A 19378-nucleotide genomic window follows, 5' to 3' on the forward strand; every position below is an offset into this window, starting at 1 on the left:
TCATCACTAAGAATTCCCAGCCTGGAGTCCGTCCAGTGGATTTGTAAGGGTTTTGTCCAAGTAGATTGTGGGAACTGAAGTACCAAATTTCAAGGACCATCTTGGATATTCTAGACTCTTGGATTGTGTTTTGGACGTTTTGGATCTCCAAGAGGAAATACAGGAAGAAGTTCAAGAACTTTGGAACAACTATTAAAAAAAACTCTATAACAGACCGACTCAATTGCAAGAGGCAAGACCGTGACCTTCAACTGCAATCCGGTGTTCACTGCTAGTTCACCCCACCGAAAAGCTCCAGAGGTCCAACTTCCGGAGTTTGACTCCATCCCAGTTAGCGTGTAACTTTAACTATGTCCCAGCCAAGAGCAACCAGCCGTCCCAAGGTAGAACTATAGTTTGTTTGTTTGTTTGTTTCAACTTTATTTCGGCTTTACTTAGCCATAAAAGCAAGACAAACGAAATAAAACATTTTACAAGGAGATATCCGCAGTACCTTTTACACATAATATCTACATAGACAGGGACTGATAAGGTGGAAGGAGAGAAATTTACAATTTTCCATATTTACAGTTTTCCAATTATTTACAATTATTTACAATTACCGTCCTAAAACCAGCAATTTCATTGCATAAATAAGCTAAAATAGTAGTTTTTTAAAAGCCAGGCTATAAAACATTTAAATATATTACTTAAAAAAAAATACAATATACAAAATTAAGCAAAGTGGAGGAAACTAGAGTCTGGTCAGATAAACTATAGCTTAAGACCAAGCTTCTTCCTAATCAGACAAACATTAAATAGGAACCTACTTGTACAGAACACTACCAGTTGTGAAGTGTTGGACTTAATTATTCGTTCAGCATCTTTGTATGTCCTAACGCCCTTATTTTTACATAAGGATCTTATCCATCGAGACCTGGGGGACTTATAGACCGGGCAAAAGAAGAGTAGATGAACATCATCCTCTTTCGCCTTTTGCGAACAAAGGGTGCAGAGGTCAGTCTCTTTATTGCACCCCTCCTACATGTATTTGCATTCATCTGAAGGACCCCGTATCTAAATTGTAGATATAGGGATTTTGCTAATGGTGGTCCTATCTCGTTCATAAAGGGTTCAAAGGAAGCACTATCCTTTACAATCAAAAACTTCTGAGTTAAGGTACCAGTTGATGAGCTATGTAATATTTCATTTTTAATGTATCACCAAAAGGTGGACTTTAAAAACATTTTGCAGATAGGTGTCATGCTCTGGGGCTCTTCCCAAAAATGGGAAAGCCCTAGCCTAATACACCAAAATGAAATATGTTTTATCCATGCTATATTCTTATACTCATCAATCTGCATGATTTCATTAGACCACTTCTGTAGTTAAGCAACTCCGGAGTGGTCCATAACCTTACCCAGTAAAGTAACGGCCTTAAAATAGCTTGATAGTCTGTGCGTTTTATATCAATATCCAGAAACACTGGGACTAGGGGAGTTCTAATCGGTATTTTGAGTAACCTACGTATGAAGTTATTTTCATCCCGTTCAAAGTTCCTTTTGCAGGATGGCCCCCAAACCTCAGCACCGTAAAGTGCCGCTGATTGGGCCTTTGCTTTAAATACTTCCAATGCTGGTGTAATAGCCTTAGAGTGACTTTCGCCATGTACTTTTAAGATAGGCAACAAATTTTGTTTAAGGGATAGTCTACTTTTCTCTAATTGCCCCTTCCATGAGAGGTTACTATCCAGTGTAATACCTAAATAATTAAAACTCCCCACATATTCCAATTTTTGCTTATTTAGGGTCAAATTTTTCTTGAATGATTTTTGCGGGTTTATGGACATATATTTAGTTTTGGATGAGTTAATTTCTAGTCCCTTTCCCACACAATAACTATAAAATGTGTTCACCAAATTTTTGAGTCCCTTCGGGGTCTGTGAGATGAGGTTAGTGTAATCGGCAAAAAGTAATGCCGTGATCGCTTCATCGCACAATTTTGGGTAGTCATGGCTACAATCCACCAAATATGTAGGTATGTCATTCACATACAGTGAGAAGAGCGTTGGTGCCAGCACTCATCCTTGATGCACGCCCCTTCTCACTGGTATGGCCTTTGTAACTTCTCCTCCCTTCCCCCAACTCACTTTGGCGTATTTCCCTGTATGGAGTCTGATTAGTTCTACAAGAAGTTCGCCTGGGACCCCCAATTTCCTTAATGTATCCCACAGAAGGGAGCCAGGGACGAGGTCGAAAGCGGCCCTCAAATCCATAAAAGCAACGTACAAACTACCCTTCCTTATGTTAATGTATTTCCAGCAAATACATGTGAACCTGAATACTTGGTCTACAGTGCTGATTTTGGATCTAAACCCTGCCTGGAATTTAGTCAGTATCTGTGACTTATCCATCCATCCTAAAAGTCTATTTAAAATATGTCTGGCAAAAGCTTTCTGTAAAAGGTCAATTAAACTAATTGGGCGGTAATTGGCTGGGTCCTAACGATCCCCTTTTTTAAAAATTGTAACAATTTCTACCCCTTTCCAAGTCTCAGGAATTGGCATGCCTGCCACTATAGAATTGCATAAAAAGTTAATATAAGGCCCCCAAACGTCCGTATCATGTGTTAGAAGATCCCCAGGGATCTTATCAGGTCCTGGGGCTTTACCTGGTTTAATGGCCGGTAGTGCCTGGGTAGTCTCCTCTAAACTAAAATATAAGGAAACTGTGCTAGGGGCTAGATCGACCTCTTGTTCTTCTATACACGAACCCACTTCATTTTGAGAGTATAATTTAGAGAAGTGGTCGCCCCAAGTTTTTTCGTCTAAGTAAAGATCCTTAGTTGATCTGCCGGTCTTATTCCCCTTTGATATTAAGCACCAGAAAGTGCCCTTATCTCTCATTTTGGCAGCAGTTAAGAGATCCTCCCAGATTGTCCCATCCCATGCTTTTTTCGTATGTATTAGAATCTTACTATACGCATGTCTGCTGTCTCTTATACCCTGTGGGTTCTTAGTTCTAACTGCCTGAATCAGGTGAGACTTAGCTAGACGGCATTATTTGTTGTACCAAGGGTTGCCTGAGACTGAATGACTGCAATTTGAGTTCTTGTCCTTATCATAACTTTTACTGAGAAGAGGTGTTAAGGCCTCAATCAATTGGTAGTGCATATCTAGTACACCGCGGGTGCCTAATGAGAGATTCTGGCAGGATGCGGCAATATCTGAAAAGGTATTATAAATATTTACCAGCCTTGTTTCTTTAGCCAACATGTAAGGCCATTTCAGGGCACGCCTGGTATTTGTTACCTGGAGTTCACCATCAGTACTATTTACTACAGTGTCTACAGCTATTTTAGATGTAAAAGGCTGAGAATCTAAATTTAGTTGAAGCGGGAGGTGGTGGCTCTCTGTCCTAAAGTCTACTTTAAATTCAATGATTAAATACCATAGACTTATGGAAACCAATATAAAATCTATATGCGACTTGGAGTTGCCTTTACAAAATGTTGGAGCTGAGGGTTTATCTGCTTGAAAACGGCCATTACAGGCCCTTAAGTCATGTTCCACAGTTAAGTATAAGATCTGAATTGCTGCCACCGTGCTTTTAACTGACCCAGTACTATCTAAAGCAGGGACATCATTAGCTCTATCCTGTTCATCAAATAGATTATCAAGGCCCAGTACTGGCTCAAATTTACAATTAAAATCTCCACCTACAATCACCTGTGCGTTGGGACCTAGTGTGTCAAGATAAGAGTCCAAATACTCTTTCACCTTAGATTCCTTGTTTATGGGATTATGCCTATTATATACATTTATTAGGTATATAGTTTCTTTATCTTGTGTCACCATCTTTACACCTAGTAAGTCCTGGCATGAAATAGAGAGAGGGGTAACTTCAATTTCCAGAGAGATTTTTATCCAGATCACTAGGCCCCCAGACGCTCTTCCTCTTACTGAAGGGGTGGCTTTGTGGTAGAAGGTTTTATAGCCAAGCCTATGTGGAATATCTAAGGCCCAGGTCTCCTGCAGGAGAATTACATCATAATCATCAGTGTAAGTACACCAAACAGTATCCCTGAGATTCCTAGATAGGCCAGCTATATTCTGTGACATAAATTTAACAACCAGATTATCATGGGAAGTTATTAGTAGTGGGTCCACTTGGCTAGTTTGAACAACTGTTCCTCCTACTGCAGAGGGTTTATCATCGGTTCCTCCTTTTAGGGTTTTACTAGAGCTAATTGTTTCCATCTCTGTGTTATTATTGCTAGGTAAGGCTAATAAACCATCACCGAAGTCCATAATGCTCTCTCCCAGTGTATTTGGTGCTTGCTTAGTAGTAAAAGTCTCTATCACCTTACCCCTTTCTAGTTCTACAATGTTTTCTTCCTGGGGGATTGTAATGACACTAGAATTAAGTAGTCAGTCTACTTCTTCAAGATTATTAAAACCATCAAATCTGTTCACTAGAGGGATGGTTAGATGCTGCTGTCTTGGATGCCCATCATACTTTGGCTTATAGAAGTAACCCAAGGGGAGTGCACTTATAAGCGTATTACTACCCTGCAGTTCTTCCATACATTGCAAGATCCTTTTAGCTTGTTGGGGGCGCCTAAAGTTGATGACCACACAGTCTCCTCTTATGTCTTTTAGTGAGTGTCCCAGCCACCCTACCCTACGGACAATCAATATGTCGTGGGTGTCGGCCGGATGGAACCGCTTAAATTTAACCAACCAATCAACAACCTTGTTACGGAGATTTTGCCAAGATTCTTGTTGATCCCTTTTTAGAGAGGGTACCCCAGAAAGGACTATTATGTATGGTGAAGATTCCGGGGGTAATTGTAAAACGTCAGTATTTGGCATCAAATCTGTTCCCTTAGGACTATATACTTTGGTCATACCTGGTGTTTTACTCGGGCTTCCCTGAGTTGTCAGTCTATCTGCCCTTCTAGTATTAGGACAAGCTTGAGTATGTGTACGATCCTTTCTACCCTCAATCGGGCTGGGGGCCTTCTGTGGGGGATTTGTAAATGTCGCCGGGCTTTCTACTTCTCTTCCTATTGAGGTGGTAAGAGATACAGGGTTACTCCCTTTCCAGCTGGTAGTTTGTTCCTCGTTCCCTAATTTCTCACACAAATGTTCTATTCTCGCCGAAAATTGTGTTAGACTAGCTATCAAGTTTTTCTCGAGTCCCTCCACTTTCTCTTTTATCATAGCTTCAAGGGAATTCTTCAGCGTTGTTTCTTATTTCCCAAGTCGTCTCTCCAACCATATCTGAAATAGTGCTACCACTGTCTGTTTGTGTGCTAATGGTCTTTGTTGAGACCATTTGCCTACCCCCCGCTCGGGTGTTTATAGTTTTTGGTCTAGCTCCCCCGACTTCTTTACTATTTATTTTATTCTTTACTATTGGGATTGCCATATTTTTCTTCAGGCTCTGGTCTTGTCCCTTATGTACTGTGCCTAGTCTATGTGAGCGAAGTCTCGCTCTTAATATGGGACTAGATTTAGATGTATCTTCCTCAGAAGAAGTGTCCACAAAAGACCTTGGGGTAGTAGACAAAAGTGATATATTGGGTGAAACCACTATGGGGCTGGGTGGAGTTGTACGCGCTGAAACCAGAAGGGGTGATGGTGAATGAGGGGGCTGGCCATTAGGGATAACTTCAGTCATATTTTTAGCGGATGTATCCACCTCACGACCACTTCCTGACCCTTGTTCAGCACCCTGCTTGTTAATAAGAGCAACAGGGTAAAGGTTAACAGCAGGTGATTTAGCATTACTGATTTTACCCAAGGACGATCTTTTCTGCACCTCAGCTATACTTAGCAATAATCGTTTCTCAGTCATGGCTATTTTGCGTTGTAAAACTGATTCAGCTCTAATCAGGAAAGCATCCATTGTACCCGCAACTCCCTCCCCCACTCTCTGTACATTCTTACGGTTAGCTGCCATGAAACACAGCAGAGGTATAATAATATAGAACACCAAAAAACAATTTCAGTTGTCGTACTTATCAGGGGGTGGCCCAGCCTGACCTCTACCGGCCTCGAATGGCCGTAGATGGCCCCGCCCTTGTCCCGGGCTTCTCCCGGGACGCTCCCGCGCGCTCCAGCGCAGCGGTAACCCGGAAGTATTATATAGGGCTCGCTCTGACCAGGTGGCGGGGCTGTCCAGTCAACACGGACCGGGTGGGAGAAGTGAAGCAGGGGCTCCTGGTAAACGGAGTCCCTGCAATGTTAGTCGCTGCCTCTCTGAGTCCCAAGGCAACGAGGGAAACAGTGACAGGTCCCAGTTGACCAGCGCCTCCCCTGAGACCAAGTTCGAAGCGGCACCTGCGCAGCGGGTGCTGCAAGTCGTGGGTCCTTTCTCCTCCTCCTCCTCCACAGGCAGGGACAAAAACGAAGCTCCAGACCAGGCACTCGGAAAAACAATGCTCCCACCAGTTACACGAGTGAGCAGTAGTTAAATCCTCGCTCTGACCAGGGGGCGGGGCTGTTCAGTCAACACGGACCAGGTGGGAGAAGTGAAGCAGGGGCTCCTGGTAAACGGAGTCCCTGCAATGTTAGTCGCTGCCCCTCTGAGTCCCAAGGCAACTAGGGAAACAGTGACAGCTCCCAGTTGACCAGCGCCTCCCCTGAGACCAAGTTCGAAGCGGCACCCGCGCAGCGGGTGCTGCGAGTCGTGGGTCCCTTCTCCTCCTCCTCCTCCACAGGCAGGGACAAAAACGAAGCTCCAGTCCAGGCACTCGGAAAAACAATGGTCCCACCAGTTACACAAGTGAGCGGTAGTTAAATCCTCGCTCTGACCTGGGGGCGGGGCTGTCCAGTCAACACGGACCAGGTGGGAGAAGTAAAGCAGGGGCTCCTGGTAAACGGAGTCCCTGCAATGTTAGTCGCTGCCCCTCTGAGTCCCAAGGCAACGAGGGAAACAGTGACAGCTCCCAGTTGACCAGCGCCTCCCCTGAGATCAAGTTCGAAGCGGCACCCGGGCAGCGGGTGCTGCGAGTAGTGGGTCCTTTCTCCTCCTCCTCCTCCTCCACAGGCAGGGACAAAAACGAAGCTCCAGTCCAGTCCAGGCACTCTGAAAAACGATGCTCTATAGTCTAGTTCCCTACATTAGATGTTTTATCGTTTTGGTGCCATTTTAAAGATAAAAGTATTTCCTATTTTTTTATAAACTGGTGTGGGATTTTTATTGCATGTTGTGTCTTAATTATTTGCTGAATTGGTGTTTTTACATGTTTTACATACCTGTCTCTTAAGTTAAGACTTACTGCTCGCAGCCAAGCTACAAAGGGTTGAGCATGGGAATAATTTACTGAGACCTATTCTGAGCCCCAGATGGTGTTAGTGGCCTCATCACCAATGGTAGAAGCATATTTACCACTACTAATAACCCACTTTCCAAAAATAGGTAAACCTAATACTTGGTGATCTAGTTTAACAGTAGATGTGGAGTTTGTGTTGGAGGAAGAGAGGTCCATTGGTGTTGATGGCCTTTATTTTAAAATAATATTCCTGTGATGGTGATACGCCCAGTGGAAAGCAACTAAAATAAAGACAGGAGAACTGGTTGGATGTGATTCTGGACAAAGAGCTTTTGTCTTGTAGCTTCATTTGAAATTTTCTGTGTTTTTGTGAAGCAGGTAGACATGGGTGCTGAGATATAGACTGAAATGGTAAAGCACTACGATGTTGGTGGCTTATACTCAACGAAGAACTCCTATGTAAGAGATATGGGAATTGCTCAATAAAGTTATTTTGGTAATTTGATTTACTTGCGTTGTGAGAAAAAGAATGGAGTCCATAATCATCTCCAAATTCCAAAACATGTGTTGAGGAGTTTTGTGGTGTACTAGGTTTTCATGGCTAGATGGCAGAGGGGTGACTATTGGTCTTAATTTTCAACGTTACATTGAGGCGTTTAGTTACCATCCTATGTAAACAACTTGGAGGCATTGGGCAATAGCATAAGAGTCAAGATCTAATAAATATTCAAGCAATAATTTGCTAGACATGAATGTAGATGCAAAAGTTTATGTTGAAGGAGATAATGAGGTTAATGAACAGGTTGAGGTTTAGACTGAGGACAAGGGGTCTGGGCAACAAATGTGCTGAGACACCATTTGAAAAAACTACAGTTGATGGACAGAATGCAGAGCAATGTCATACATTCACCCCAGTACTAAGATCTGGGCCTAAATCCTTCGTTTTTGTGCACTCCACACCACCCCAGTTCAGACATGGCCATATGCAAATCAGTCTGACCCTGTGCCTTATGGGAACAGTCCAGTCCGAACTGCCAAGCCATGCCTTCCCTGGACCGGAAACAAGCTTCTGAGGACCGGTTTCTGGCATTCCAGCCGTCTTCAGCCCGGCTTGCTTGAATCCAGTGGTGTGGAGAGCATGGGACTCACGTCTGAGCATACCCATCCCACTCGGGGTGACAAATGCAAAAACCACAGTTGATGGACAGAATGCAGAACAATGTCATAAATTCACCCCAGTACAGAGATCTGGGCCTAAATCTATCTTTTTTTTGCAATCCACACCACCCCAGTTCAGACATGGCCATATGCAAATCAGTCTGAGACACCATTTGAGTCAATTGTGGTTTCCGGGTCATACCATTTAGCAATCTGGGTCTCTGCCTGTTTATGACTAAGAGTGCATTCATTTAGTAGCCCCAAAAAAGTCTGCTTGCTTAGAGGAAGGCAGATCTGTACATGTTTACCTAAAAATTGGCCATTGCATATTGGTGCTAGTAGGATCAGTAATTATTTCAGAATATGTTTGATATAGGAAGTCTTGAAGTGATTAATGTTAGCTCAGGCTGGGTTAGCGCTTGAGCTATGAAGGAGGATGCGCCTGAATATATGTGCTGAGCAGGGTCTGCTGCTGTTAGGCTTGGTGAAATCCTTGTCAAGATAATGGATTGAAGAGAAGTATCATGAGCCAATATCTAGGTTGAGAGGTCAAAACATTTAATTTGATTTTTATTATTGATGGTTCTTGTGTCCAAGTTGTTTTTCCTATTTTATATATTTGAGTCGGTCTGTTACAATGCTGCACATTTCTTGAAAGTGAGTGTCTTTGGTATGGTACTCTAAAATCTGTAAATATTAAGTGAATCATTTTGATGACAGTTGGCATTTGAGATATGGCAAAAGTAATGGGATTATTGTTCAACTATTAGGCATATTAGGCATGAAGTGCTTCATTTACAAGCCTTTTGCGCCACAGGTGCATCACTTTTTTAGACACACCAGCTGTGCAGTATGCCTGTCCATATTTACTAAGCCATGTGAAGTCACCCTGTGTGACTTTTCATGGCCTTGTAAATATGGGCCCTTTCCATGCATTACTCCGCATGAAAGGGGCATTGCTGCAGGTGATCCCACTTAACACCCTTGTAACCTGACACATTGACAGATTTACAAAGTGTTGTAAACCTGGGGAGTGGCATAACAAGGAGAAATACTTTTATTTCTCCTTGTTTTTTTATCTTTTTATGTGTGCTGCATTCTGCAGCACACATAGAAATTGCAAAACACCATTAATTATTGTTTTTGGGCATCAAGGTGTCACTTCCTGCACAACAACAATCGTCCCTGCAATGCAAGCAACTAGGCATCATGTCGCAGGGGTGTGTGTGCTGGCTCACGGCTGCTGTTTGTTCACCAACGCAGGGGAGAAGGAAAGAATGAGCTGTATCTTGTAGATACAGCGCATTTCTGCCCTATAATTTTGACGCACACCAGCACAGCAGGAAGTCTTGCACATTTGGTGCCCTCCTGGCATGCTCCTGTTCAAACCAGCTCAGGGAATCCGGCTGTGGTGACATGCAGTTAGAGATATGGGCTGTGGAGGGCACCTGACACAGACGACTCCATTATGGCATGGAACTTATCTTCGCCCAGTGGACCCTCATCCTGGATTTTGCAAATGGGACCTCCTGGGAATTTCTATCCTGGGGGATTTTATGCAAGGTACGATTCTCAAATCGTTCCAGCAATTGCACAATTAATTCCAGCTGCTCAGGTCACAGTTTTATAAGTACCCTCAGCTGCAACATACCCGGAATCCCTTAATAAGGACACTGGAAAGTCTTCCAGAATTCCACCCTCTGGAGGGCCACCTACTAATGGGAGTTCTCGGGTCCCACAAGATTCATCAGATTTATCAGACACTGCCCACTCACACAGAACTACAGTGCTCAAAATAGTGGTGCGTGGGAGATAGACATGCCGAACTTGACAGACGATGATTGGTCGGAGACTCTGGCTAGCCCCCGTGGCGTTGCTGTCTCCGCATTTTATCGTCTCATCCAATTTAAATTCCTCGACCAAGTGTACTTTACCCAGTCCTGCCTCTGGAGAATGGGGGTCATCCAGTCCCCTACCTGTCTCAGATGTGATGAGTCAGAGGGAATGTTCTACCATACGGTTCAGAGCTGTAGTACTCTGCAACCATACTGGAGTGGGATTTCATCATGCCTGAGGCGGGTTCTGTCCTGGGATCTGCCCCTGGATCCAAAGTTGTTCTTGCTCCACTGCACAGAGGGGATCTGAGGGACCCGCTATAAGTAACATCTATTCTTCCTGGATCTCACACTTGCTAAACACAACATAGCTCGAGAGTGGAAGGGGTCCTCCTCGCCATAATTGGGAGTGTGGAAAAAAGCTCTGGACTGATGCAAGGGGACAAAGTTCGGTGTCTCCCAGGCCCAAGGTTGCCCGAAGAAACACAGGAAAATATGGTCCAAATGGGCAATATACTTAACTCCCCTGCCGTGTACTGACCCTGCATGCCTCTAACTTGTGCACACCGCCAACCAGTGGGTCGTCTGGGACGATGAGCTAAGTCATGTATGTGTTTACAGCTAATCATGTGTAGTTTGGGGAATGGTGTGGTAACCTGTGTCAAATTTTCTGTTCTTCCACCTGATGTTCCACAGGCCAGTTTAATTTGTGCATACAATCAGATGTTTGTAAAGAGATATGTAACAGATGTATGCTTTGGGCACTGTCCGCCTTTGTACCATCGAAAATCAATCAAATTTGTTGTTAAAAAAAAAAACAGCTCAGGGAGCCATTGGCTATTCCTCTGGCACAAAACTGGACAAAGGACATGGGAGTATCCTCCCCACTGTCTGACCCCTCCTCTGGAAGGGACCCCTGAATCATCCCAACCCTTTCCTTAGGGTACATAGTAAGTAAATTTTTATTGTATATAGTTAATTAAAACCTTTACAATATGGTTACATTAAAACACATGTTTTAAGAATAAAATATACGACTTTAGAGGATCGTTAAAAAAACACAAAAAGAATAACTTTCCAAAATGTCTATATATTTGGTATATGCATGAGAGGGGATTCAGAGTCTGTTCATAACACTTCAGGCATCCGTGTTCGAGCGTTCAGTAATCTTTTTTCTCAGTCTTCACTACTAGCAGCAATGCCTTTTGACAGAATCTGGCGTCCCTACAAGCTGTCTGTAGATGGTAACTATTCAGTGCTTATATATCAATAAGGACTAGCTAGTATTAAGGGAAGTGGAAGACTCAGGTATGTACGTCAACAGATAAGGAAAAGCGCTGTTTTCCTTATAAAGCCCTCACCCACCGACCTAGTCGGTGGCATGCTGCATCATCGGGCCCACCACAGTGGCACCGAATGTGCCCCGGGTGTGCTTCAACATCAGGTGACTGCGGAGCTGGTATGTTGCTGAGTGTGCAATGAATAAGGTGAGAAAGGTGAAGATTAAAAGCTATACAGTAGGTCCCAGCACCCGAGGGTTACTTATTTTTATGAACTGGGCCTCTGTTAGCAGATAAAAGGCAGGAAGACGTAGATTGGAGTGCTAGTTATGACCTCCAACGTCTAGTGTGGTCTACATGTTTCAGCCAGTGTCTTATAGATTGTAAGCTGGCTTTCCTCAGGACCGTTTAGATATGTGAAAAACGTGCAAATTAAATAATAAAATTACATTTTAAGTGGTTGTGTTGTCTTTTGGCTATGTGTAGCGCACACTAAGGCGCTATAACTGTTAGAGGGGGATTCCCTCAAGCTTGACTACAGAAAACACAGAGGACAAGGACAAGACGTACATGGTAGAGTCATATTAGTTTGGTATATGGTATACCACAACATGCCGACTTATAAGGTGGTGTGCGACCTATAATCGGCTATAGTGAGTTCATGCCATAGGCACGAAGCTGGTGATGGTTTTAAACGAAACCGTTAGTGTTGGTGGTGGGCTAGAGAGCTTATTTACAAGGTGAGGTACAGGTAAGTATAATACTAAGTCCTCACTCTATTTTATCTTGTAAAAAGTTTCAAGGGTCGCCTGGCAGAGAAAGGGACCCTGTTGGAATAATGTCTTGTTCATAATATGTACAACCTGTAGGGAGAAAGAGTAGTGGCATACCCCATTTGTAGCTGTGGCTGTTCTATTGTACTCAAGAGTATTGCAGTCTGGTTCCTCCTTGGACCTATTCGTCCTTCCGCGGCGCCCGTTGTGAGAGAAGGGCCGCCCGGTCTCTTTATTTATAGTTCCTAGTTGATTGTTTTTACCTGTATTAGGTGGAAAGAGAGGGAGGGATGCGCGCTGTGCGTCGTGTCATGGTTGCCCTTTCTGCGCATGCGCTGGAGAGTAGCAGAAGTTCTTCGCGTGCGCGGCAATGTGGCGCATGCGCGTTGCGCAGAGTGAAGTTCACTATTGGCAAAGGAGTGGGCGAATTGAGTGGATTACGTTGCGCTTTGTATTGTCATATAGTATGACACTTTAGAGGTAATTTATCATTAAGAGGTGAATATTATCAGAATGGGTGATAGTCCCAACATGGGTTAGTCAACACCAGCGGTAGGAGATGGCTATTCACCGGGGACATGCAGTTAAGGGCACCCATAAGGGGTACACTAAGGAGGGGGGAAGAAAGGAGAAGAGATGGGGACGCTCATGCAGTGATGTCCTGGCACAGATATCTCTGCGGTGTGTGGGTTATCTTCTGCTTCAGAGAGAGAGATTACACAGCTAAGGAGTTCCATGGTATGGCATCGTTAAGGCCATGGATATGTGTGGATAAGCGATATATCCAGCGCTGTTCCTTTTGTAGGAGAAGTTTTTCATTGATAGTGGTATCAAATTTTTATATGACAGTCCAGGAGAAGTCATTGGGGGTGTGGTTGTGGGTTAGGAAGTGGTCTGTAAGTTTACTAATGTTCTTTCCACACCGTATGGTACTTCTGTGGTCTGTCATTCGTGTCCGGACTTTCCGGGTGGTCATACCAATGTATCTTAGACCACATCGGCAGGTTATCAGGTACACCAGGTTTGCAGAGTTGCAGTTTGTGAACTGCCTTTGTGTCCAGGTTTTACCTGGTTCTAGGTTCAGTGTTTTTGAAGGTGATGTCAGGTGGCACACGCTGCAATTGTTGCAAGGTTGGTGGCCAGTGATCTTAGGTAGGCACCACGCATTAAGAATGGTGTTGTCAGTACTGCGTGCAGTTGGCCGGGGCCTGGTGTTCACTAGTTGGTCTTTGAGGTTAGTTGCTCTTTTGTAAGCAAAACGTGGTTTGTCCCATTTCCTTGTTCCGGAGTTGACGATTTTCCAATTTCTTTGTATGATGTTGGCTACTTGGTTTGACGCCGTGTTGTAAGTGGTCACACAGGTCATGTCGTAGTTTGACAATGGCTGGGTTAGCGCTTAGCTTTGCTACACGTTATTTCCCTTAACTTGGCCTTATTCGAAAACGCCATTTTGTATGTTACGGCGGCCATTTCAGGTACTGAGCGGCCTCGTGGTCAGCATGCCCTTTAGTCCTTTGTCCGTGCCACTGACCGCTCGAGTTTGCCCAGCAACAGGCTATTTTTAGTAACGGTCAAGCCTGTACATGCGCAGTTCCAACTGACCAGTCACCCCTTAGGAATGTTCCGCCAAACTGACCAGTGGAGTTGTAACCCCTCCCATGAGTTGGCTGTGCTCCAAAAATGACCATATATGTACCTAAACTCTGTAACCATGTACCGCCTACCTTTTTATTACTGTAAATCTGTATAAAAGAAGGACTCGCACCAACGTTCGGTGTGATACTTCTTGCATTGCCGAAGGGTGCTGTAGGAATGTACCACCACCCCATGGGGTCTTATTAAACTTGTCTTTTGTACTTTTCAGTTTCCGTGCCAACAGTTCTTTTGGTGTAAGTGGGTATTCTGCGGAGCATGTAGGCCTTGGGAACCCAATACCACAGTCAGGGTAGGTTCTTCAGGTGGTTTTTCAAAAGTTTCCAAGAGTGCCTCTCTGTTCTGGTTCCTTGCTCTTTTACAAGTTTTGTTTATTATTTTCGATGGATAGCCACGGTCCTTGAGCTTGTGAATCAGGTTGTTGGATTGCTGTTTATAGTCCTGAATATTTCTGCAGTTACGTCTAATGCGTAAGAATTGCCCGTAAGGCAGATTTTCCCTCAGGTGTCGGGGGTGAAAACTGTCAAATCTTAGCAGGGAGTTCCTTGCTGTGGGCTTGTAGAAAATGGTGGTAGTGAGACGTCCATTGTCTGGTTTGATATTCAGGTCAAGGAAAGCTAGTTCGGTGGAACTGCTGGTGCTCGTAAAACGTAAGTAGGAGTCTTGATGGTTGATACAGAGCATGAAGTTGTCCAGTTGTTTTTGGTTGCCTTCCCATATGAGGAGGATGTCGTCAATATATCGGCGCCACATTTTTATATTGGTGGAGTAAGGATTAGTGGGTTGCTGTATGTAGGTATGTTCAAAGTGTGCCACGTACAGGCCTGCCACGTTGGGGGCAAAAACGCTGCCCATGGATGTACCATTGGTCTGCAGGTAGTAGGTTCCTTCGTATTCGAAGTAGTTCTCCTTGAGAGCCAAAGTAGCGCAGTCCAATATGAAACTGCGGGGGGTGTTGTATTCCCAAGGGTTTGCCATGAGGACATCATGTAGTACCTTTAATGTTGCGTCCTGTGGTAAGCTGGTATAAAGGCTCTCTATGTCTAGTCCTACTAGTAATTCAGAGGTAGGATTGAAGTCGATGACTTTGATTACACACAAGAGGTGTTTGGTATCCTTGATGTAGGAAGGAGTTTTTTTAACCAAAGGGTTGAGGAAGAAGTCACAGAAACGCGACAAGGGTTCTAATAGTGACTTTTTTCCAGACACAATGGGTCTACCGGGTGGTGGGGCGATGCCCTTGTGTATCTTTGGGACTGTAAAAAAATATGGAGTTTTTACATTTTTAGGACATAGGTAGTCCGCCTCTTGTTTGGAGATCTTTTCCGTGTCTTTGGCATTTTTAACCAGGAGGTTAATGGTGTTTTGCAGTTGCTCAGTTGGGTCCCTGTTGAGGCGTTTGTAATTTCTAGTATCTCTTAAGAGTCTTTTGCACTCCTGGTCATAGTCAGTTTTGTTCATGCGGACTATGCCGCCCCCTTTGTCAGCAGGTTTGATGACGAGGGTTGGGTCATTTTGTAGACGTTGGATGGTGGTCCTGTCTTTGTTAGATAGGTTGTTGAATGTCTCCTTGTGTTGTAGTTGTTCTACTTCTGTGTATACTGCCTGTTCAAATGTTAGAATTTCAACCGGGATACTTCCCGGTGGGGGAATGAAAGTTGATTTTGGTCTGAGGCCTGTTTCGTTAGGAGTGTCCTCACTGTCATTAATGGTGTTATCTTTTTTCTCAAAAAATGCTTTTAGTTTGAGTTTCCTGAAGAACTCAGCGAGTTCTACATGTAATCTGAAGGTGTCCAGTCTCGTGGTGGGGACAAATGAGAGGCCTTTATTGAGTACTTCTGTTTCCTCCATGGTTAATTGTGTGTCAGATAAATTGAATACAAGTGGACATGGGGGTCTTATTTGCTTGTTTCCGGCTGTTCCCTTGTTTTGTTCCTGGTATTGGAGCTCCCTGGTTCCTCTTCCGGTCCCCATTGTACGTGCCCCGGGTTCCGCCTCTTGCCCGACCCCTCCTGCCCTGGGATAAAAAAGGATATCTTTGGTTCTGGTTTCCTTGGAAAAAGGGCATATTTCTTGGAGGGTACATTTGGGGGTAGCCATAGTATGGAGGTGGTAAATGACCAAAGAGGGGTGGTGGTGGGCCAAAATTATGGTTTTGGGGTGGACCTTGCCATGGTTGTTGCCAGTGTTGTCCTCGTCGACCCCTGCCTCTGGATTTGTTTGATACTGAGCTGGAGTTGCTTGAGACCGAGCTATTGTCAGAGTTCTCGGAAGATTTGTTGGGGGGAGGGTGTAATCATCATCTGCATAAGGGTAGGTCTTGGAGTAGCTGAATCTTTTCAGATCCTTCTCAAATTTTTTAATTTTTGTCTGAGATAGGTAGTCTTTATATTCGGCTATTTCGCGATTTTGGTCATCAAGTTTTTCTTATTGCCCGTCAAGGTAGTTTTGAAGTGTGACTCTGTTGCTTGGATCTCTATCATGATGGCATCTGATAGGCGTTTCACAGTTTTTATAATGAGGACTAACCAGTCCCTGGTGCAGTGCCAGGCGATCTGGGCCCAATCTTTACGAAATGCTGCGTCGTCTAGGAAAATCCTAGGGGCATTCATGACCAAGAGACCAGTGGGGGCTGTGTTGGTGCGTAGATATTGTGCCAGTATAACACCGTGCAGAAGAGTCCGGATCCTGTTCCTCTTCTTCTCCGTTAGTGAATCCCAGTCTGTTGATTGGGCTACAGTGGCGGAGATGTTGAAATCTGCCAGGAGCGAGGGGTCAGATAGTATTTCGCTGACATCCTCAGCAGTGAAAGTGAGGCCAATATTTTCGGCCATGTTCGGGAGTGGGTAGGACTCTCGCAGCTGTGCGCTGCTAAGTAATGCTCAAATCAACGAGAGAGAGAGGACTAGATAAGCTAGACCATATCCCCTGGATTATGTATATATATCAATAAGGACTAGCTAGTATTAAGGGAAGTGGAAGACTCAGGTATGTACGTCAACAGATAAGGAAAAGCGATGTTTTCCTTATAAAGCCCTCACCCACCGACCTAGTCGGTGGCATGCTTCATCATCGGGCCCACCACAGTGGCACCGAATGTGCCCCGAGTGTGCTTCAACGCCAGGTGACTGCGGAGCTGGTATGTTGCTGAGTGTGCAGTGAATAGGGTGAGAAAGGTGAAGATTAAAAGCTATACAGTAGGTCCCAGCACCCGAGGGTTACTTATTTTAATGAACTGGGCCTCTGTTAGCAGATAAAAGGCAGGAAGACGTAGATTGGAGTGCTAGTTATGACCACCGAAGTCTAGTGTGGTCTACATGTTTCAGCCAGTGCATTATAGATTGTAAGCTGGCTTTTCTCAGGACCGTTTAGATATGTGAAAAACGTGCCAATTAAATAATAATATTAAATTTTAAGTGGTTGTGTTGTCTTTTGGCTATGTGTAGCGCACACTAAGGCGCTATAACTGTTAGAGGGGGATTCCCTCAAGCTTGACTACAGAAAGCACAGAGGACAAGGACAAGACGTAAATGGTAGAGTCATATTAGTTTGGTATATGGTACACCACAACATGCCGACTTATAAGGTTGTGTGCGACCTATAATTGGCTATAGTGAGTTCATGCCATAGGCACAAAGCTGGTGATGGTTTTAAACGAAACCGTTAGTGTTGGTGGTGGGCTAGAGAGCGTATTTACAAGGTGAGGTACAGGTAAGTATAATACTAGGTCCTCACTCTGTTTTATCTTGTAAAAAGCTTCATGGGTCGCCTGGCAGAGAAAGAGACCCTGTTGGAATAATAACTTGTTCATAATATGTACAACCTGTAGGGAGAAAGAGTAGTTGCTTACCCAATTTGTAGCTGTAGCGGTTCTATTGTACTCACGAGTATTGCAGTCTGGTTCCTCCTTGGACCTATTCGTCCTCCCGCGGCGCCCGTTGTGAGAGAAGGGCTGCCCGGTCTCTTTATTTATAGTTCCTAGTTGATTGTTTTCACCTGTATTAGGTGGAAAGAGAGGGAGGGATGCGCGCTGTGCGCCGTGTCATGGTTGCCCTTTCTGCGCATGTGCTGGAGAGTAGCAGAAGTTCTTTGCGTGCGCGGCAATGTGGCGCATGCGCGTTGCGCAGAGTGAAGTTCACTATTGGCAAAGGAGTGGGCGAATTGAGCGGATTACATTGCGCTTTGTATTGTCATGTAGTATGACACTTTAGAGGTAATTTATCATTAAGACAGAGGTGAATATTATCAGAATGGGTGGTAGTCCCAACATGGGTTAGTCAACATAACTTGTTCATAATATGTACAACCTGTAGGGAGAAAGAGTAGTGGCTTACCCCATTTGTAGCTGTAGCGGTTCTATTGTACTCACGGGGTCTGAAACAAACTGCATCAGGGGCCATACCTGCAGCACGCCACCTTCCCTGACATCCTTGCGCCTCCGCCGCCGCAGGACATACGCGGCCGCCAAGTGGGGCGAGCAAGGAACAAGGAGCAAGGGACTACAACTCCCAGCGTCCCCTGCTTCGCGGGGACGCCGATTGACACCTGGGGTTTCCTTCCGCCTGGGAGGCGCATAAGACCGAGCCCTTCCTCCGGTGGAGTGGGGGTCTGAAACAAACTGCATCAGGGGCCATACCTGCAGCACGCCACCTTCACGCCGCCTTCCCTGACATCCTTGCGCCTCCGCCGCCGCAGGACACACTCAGCCGCCGAGTGGGGCGAACAAGGAACAAGGAGCAAGGAACTACAACTCCCAGCGTCCCCTGCTTCGCGGGGACGCCGATTGACACCTGGGGCTTCCACCTGGGAGGCGCATAAGACCGAGCCCTTCCTCCGGTGGAGCGGGGGTCTGAAACAAACTGCATCAGGGGCCATACCTGCAGCACGCCACCTTCACGCCGCCTTCCCTGACATCCTTGCGCCTCCGCCGCCGCAGGACACACTCGGCCGCCGAGTGGGGCGAGCAAGGAACAAGGAGCAAGGAACTACAACTCCCAGCGTCCCCTGCTTCGCGGGGATGCCGATTGACACCTGGGGCTTCCGCCTGGGAGGCGCATAAGACCGAGCCCTTCCTCCGGTGGAGCGGGGGTCTGAAACAAACTGCATCAGGGGCCATACCTGCAGCACACCACCTTCACGCTGCCTTCCCTGACATCCTTTGCACCTCCGCCGCCGCAGGACACACTCGGCCGCCGAGTGGGGCGAGCAAGGAACAAGGAGCAAGGAACTACAACTCCCAGCGTCCCCTGCTTCGCGGGGACGCCGATTGACACCTGGGGCTTCCGCCTGGGAGGCGCATAAGACCGAGCCCTTCCTCCGGTGGAGCTGGGGTCTGAAACAAACTGCATCAGGGGCCATACCTGCAGCACGCCACCTTCACGCCGCCTTCCCTGACATCCTTGCGCCTCTGCCGCCGCAG

This window comes from Lissotriton vulgaris, chromosome 4_1 (assembly GCF_964263255.1).
Source record: "Lissotriton vulgaris chromosome 4_1, aLisVul1.2, whole genome shotgun sequence".
NCBI classification, from domain to species: Eukaryota; Metazoa; Chordata; class Amphibia; order Caudata; family Salamandridae; genus Lissotriton; species Lissotriton vulgaris.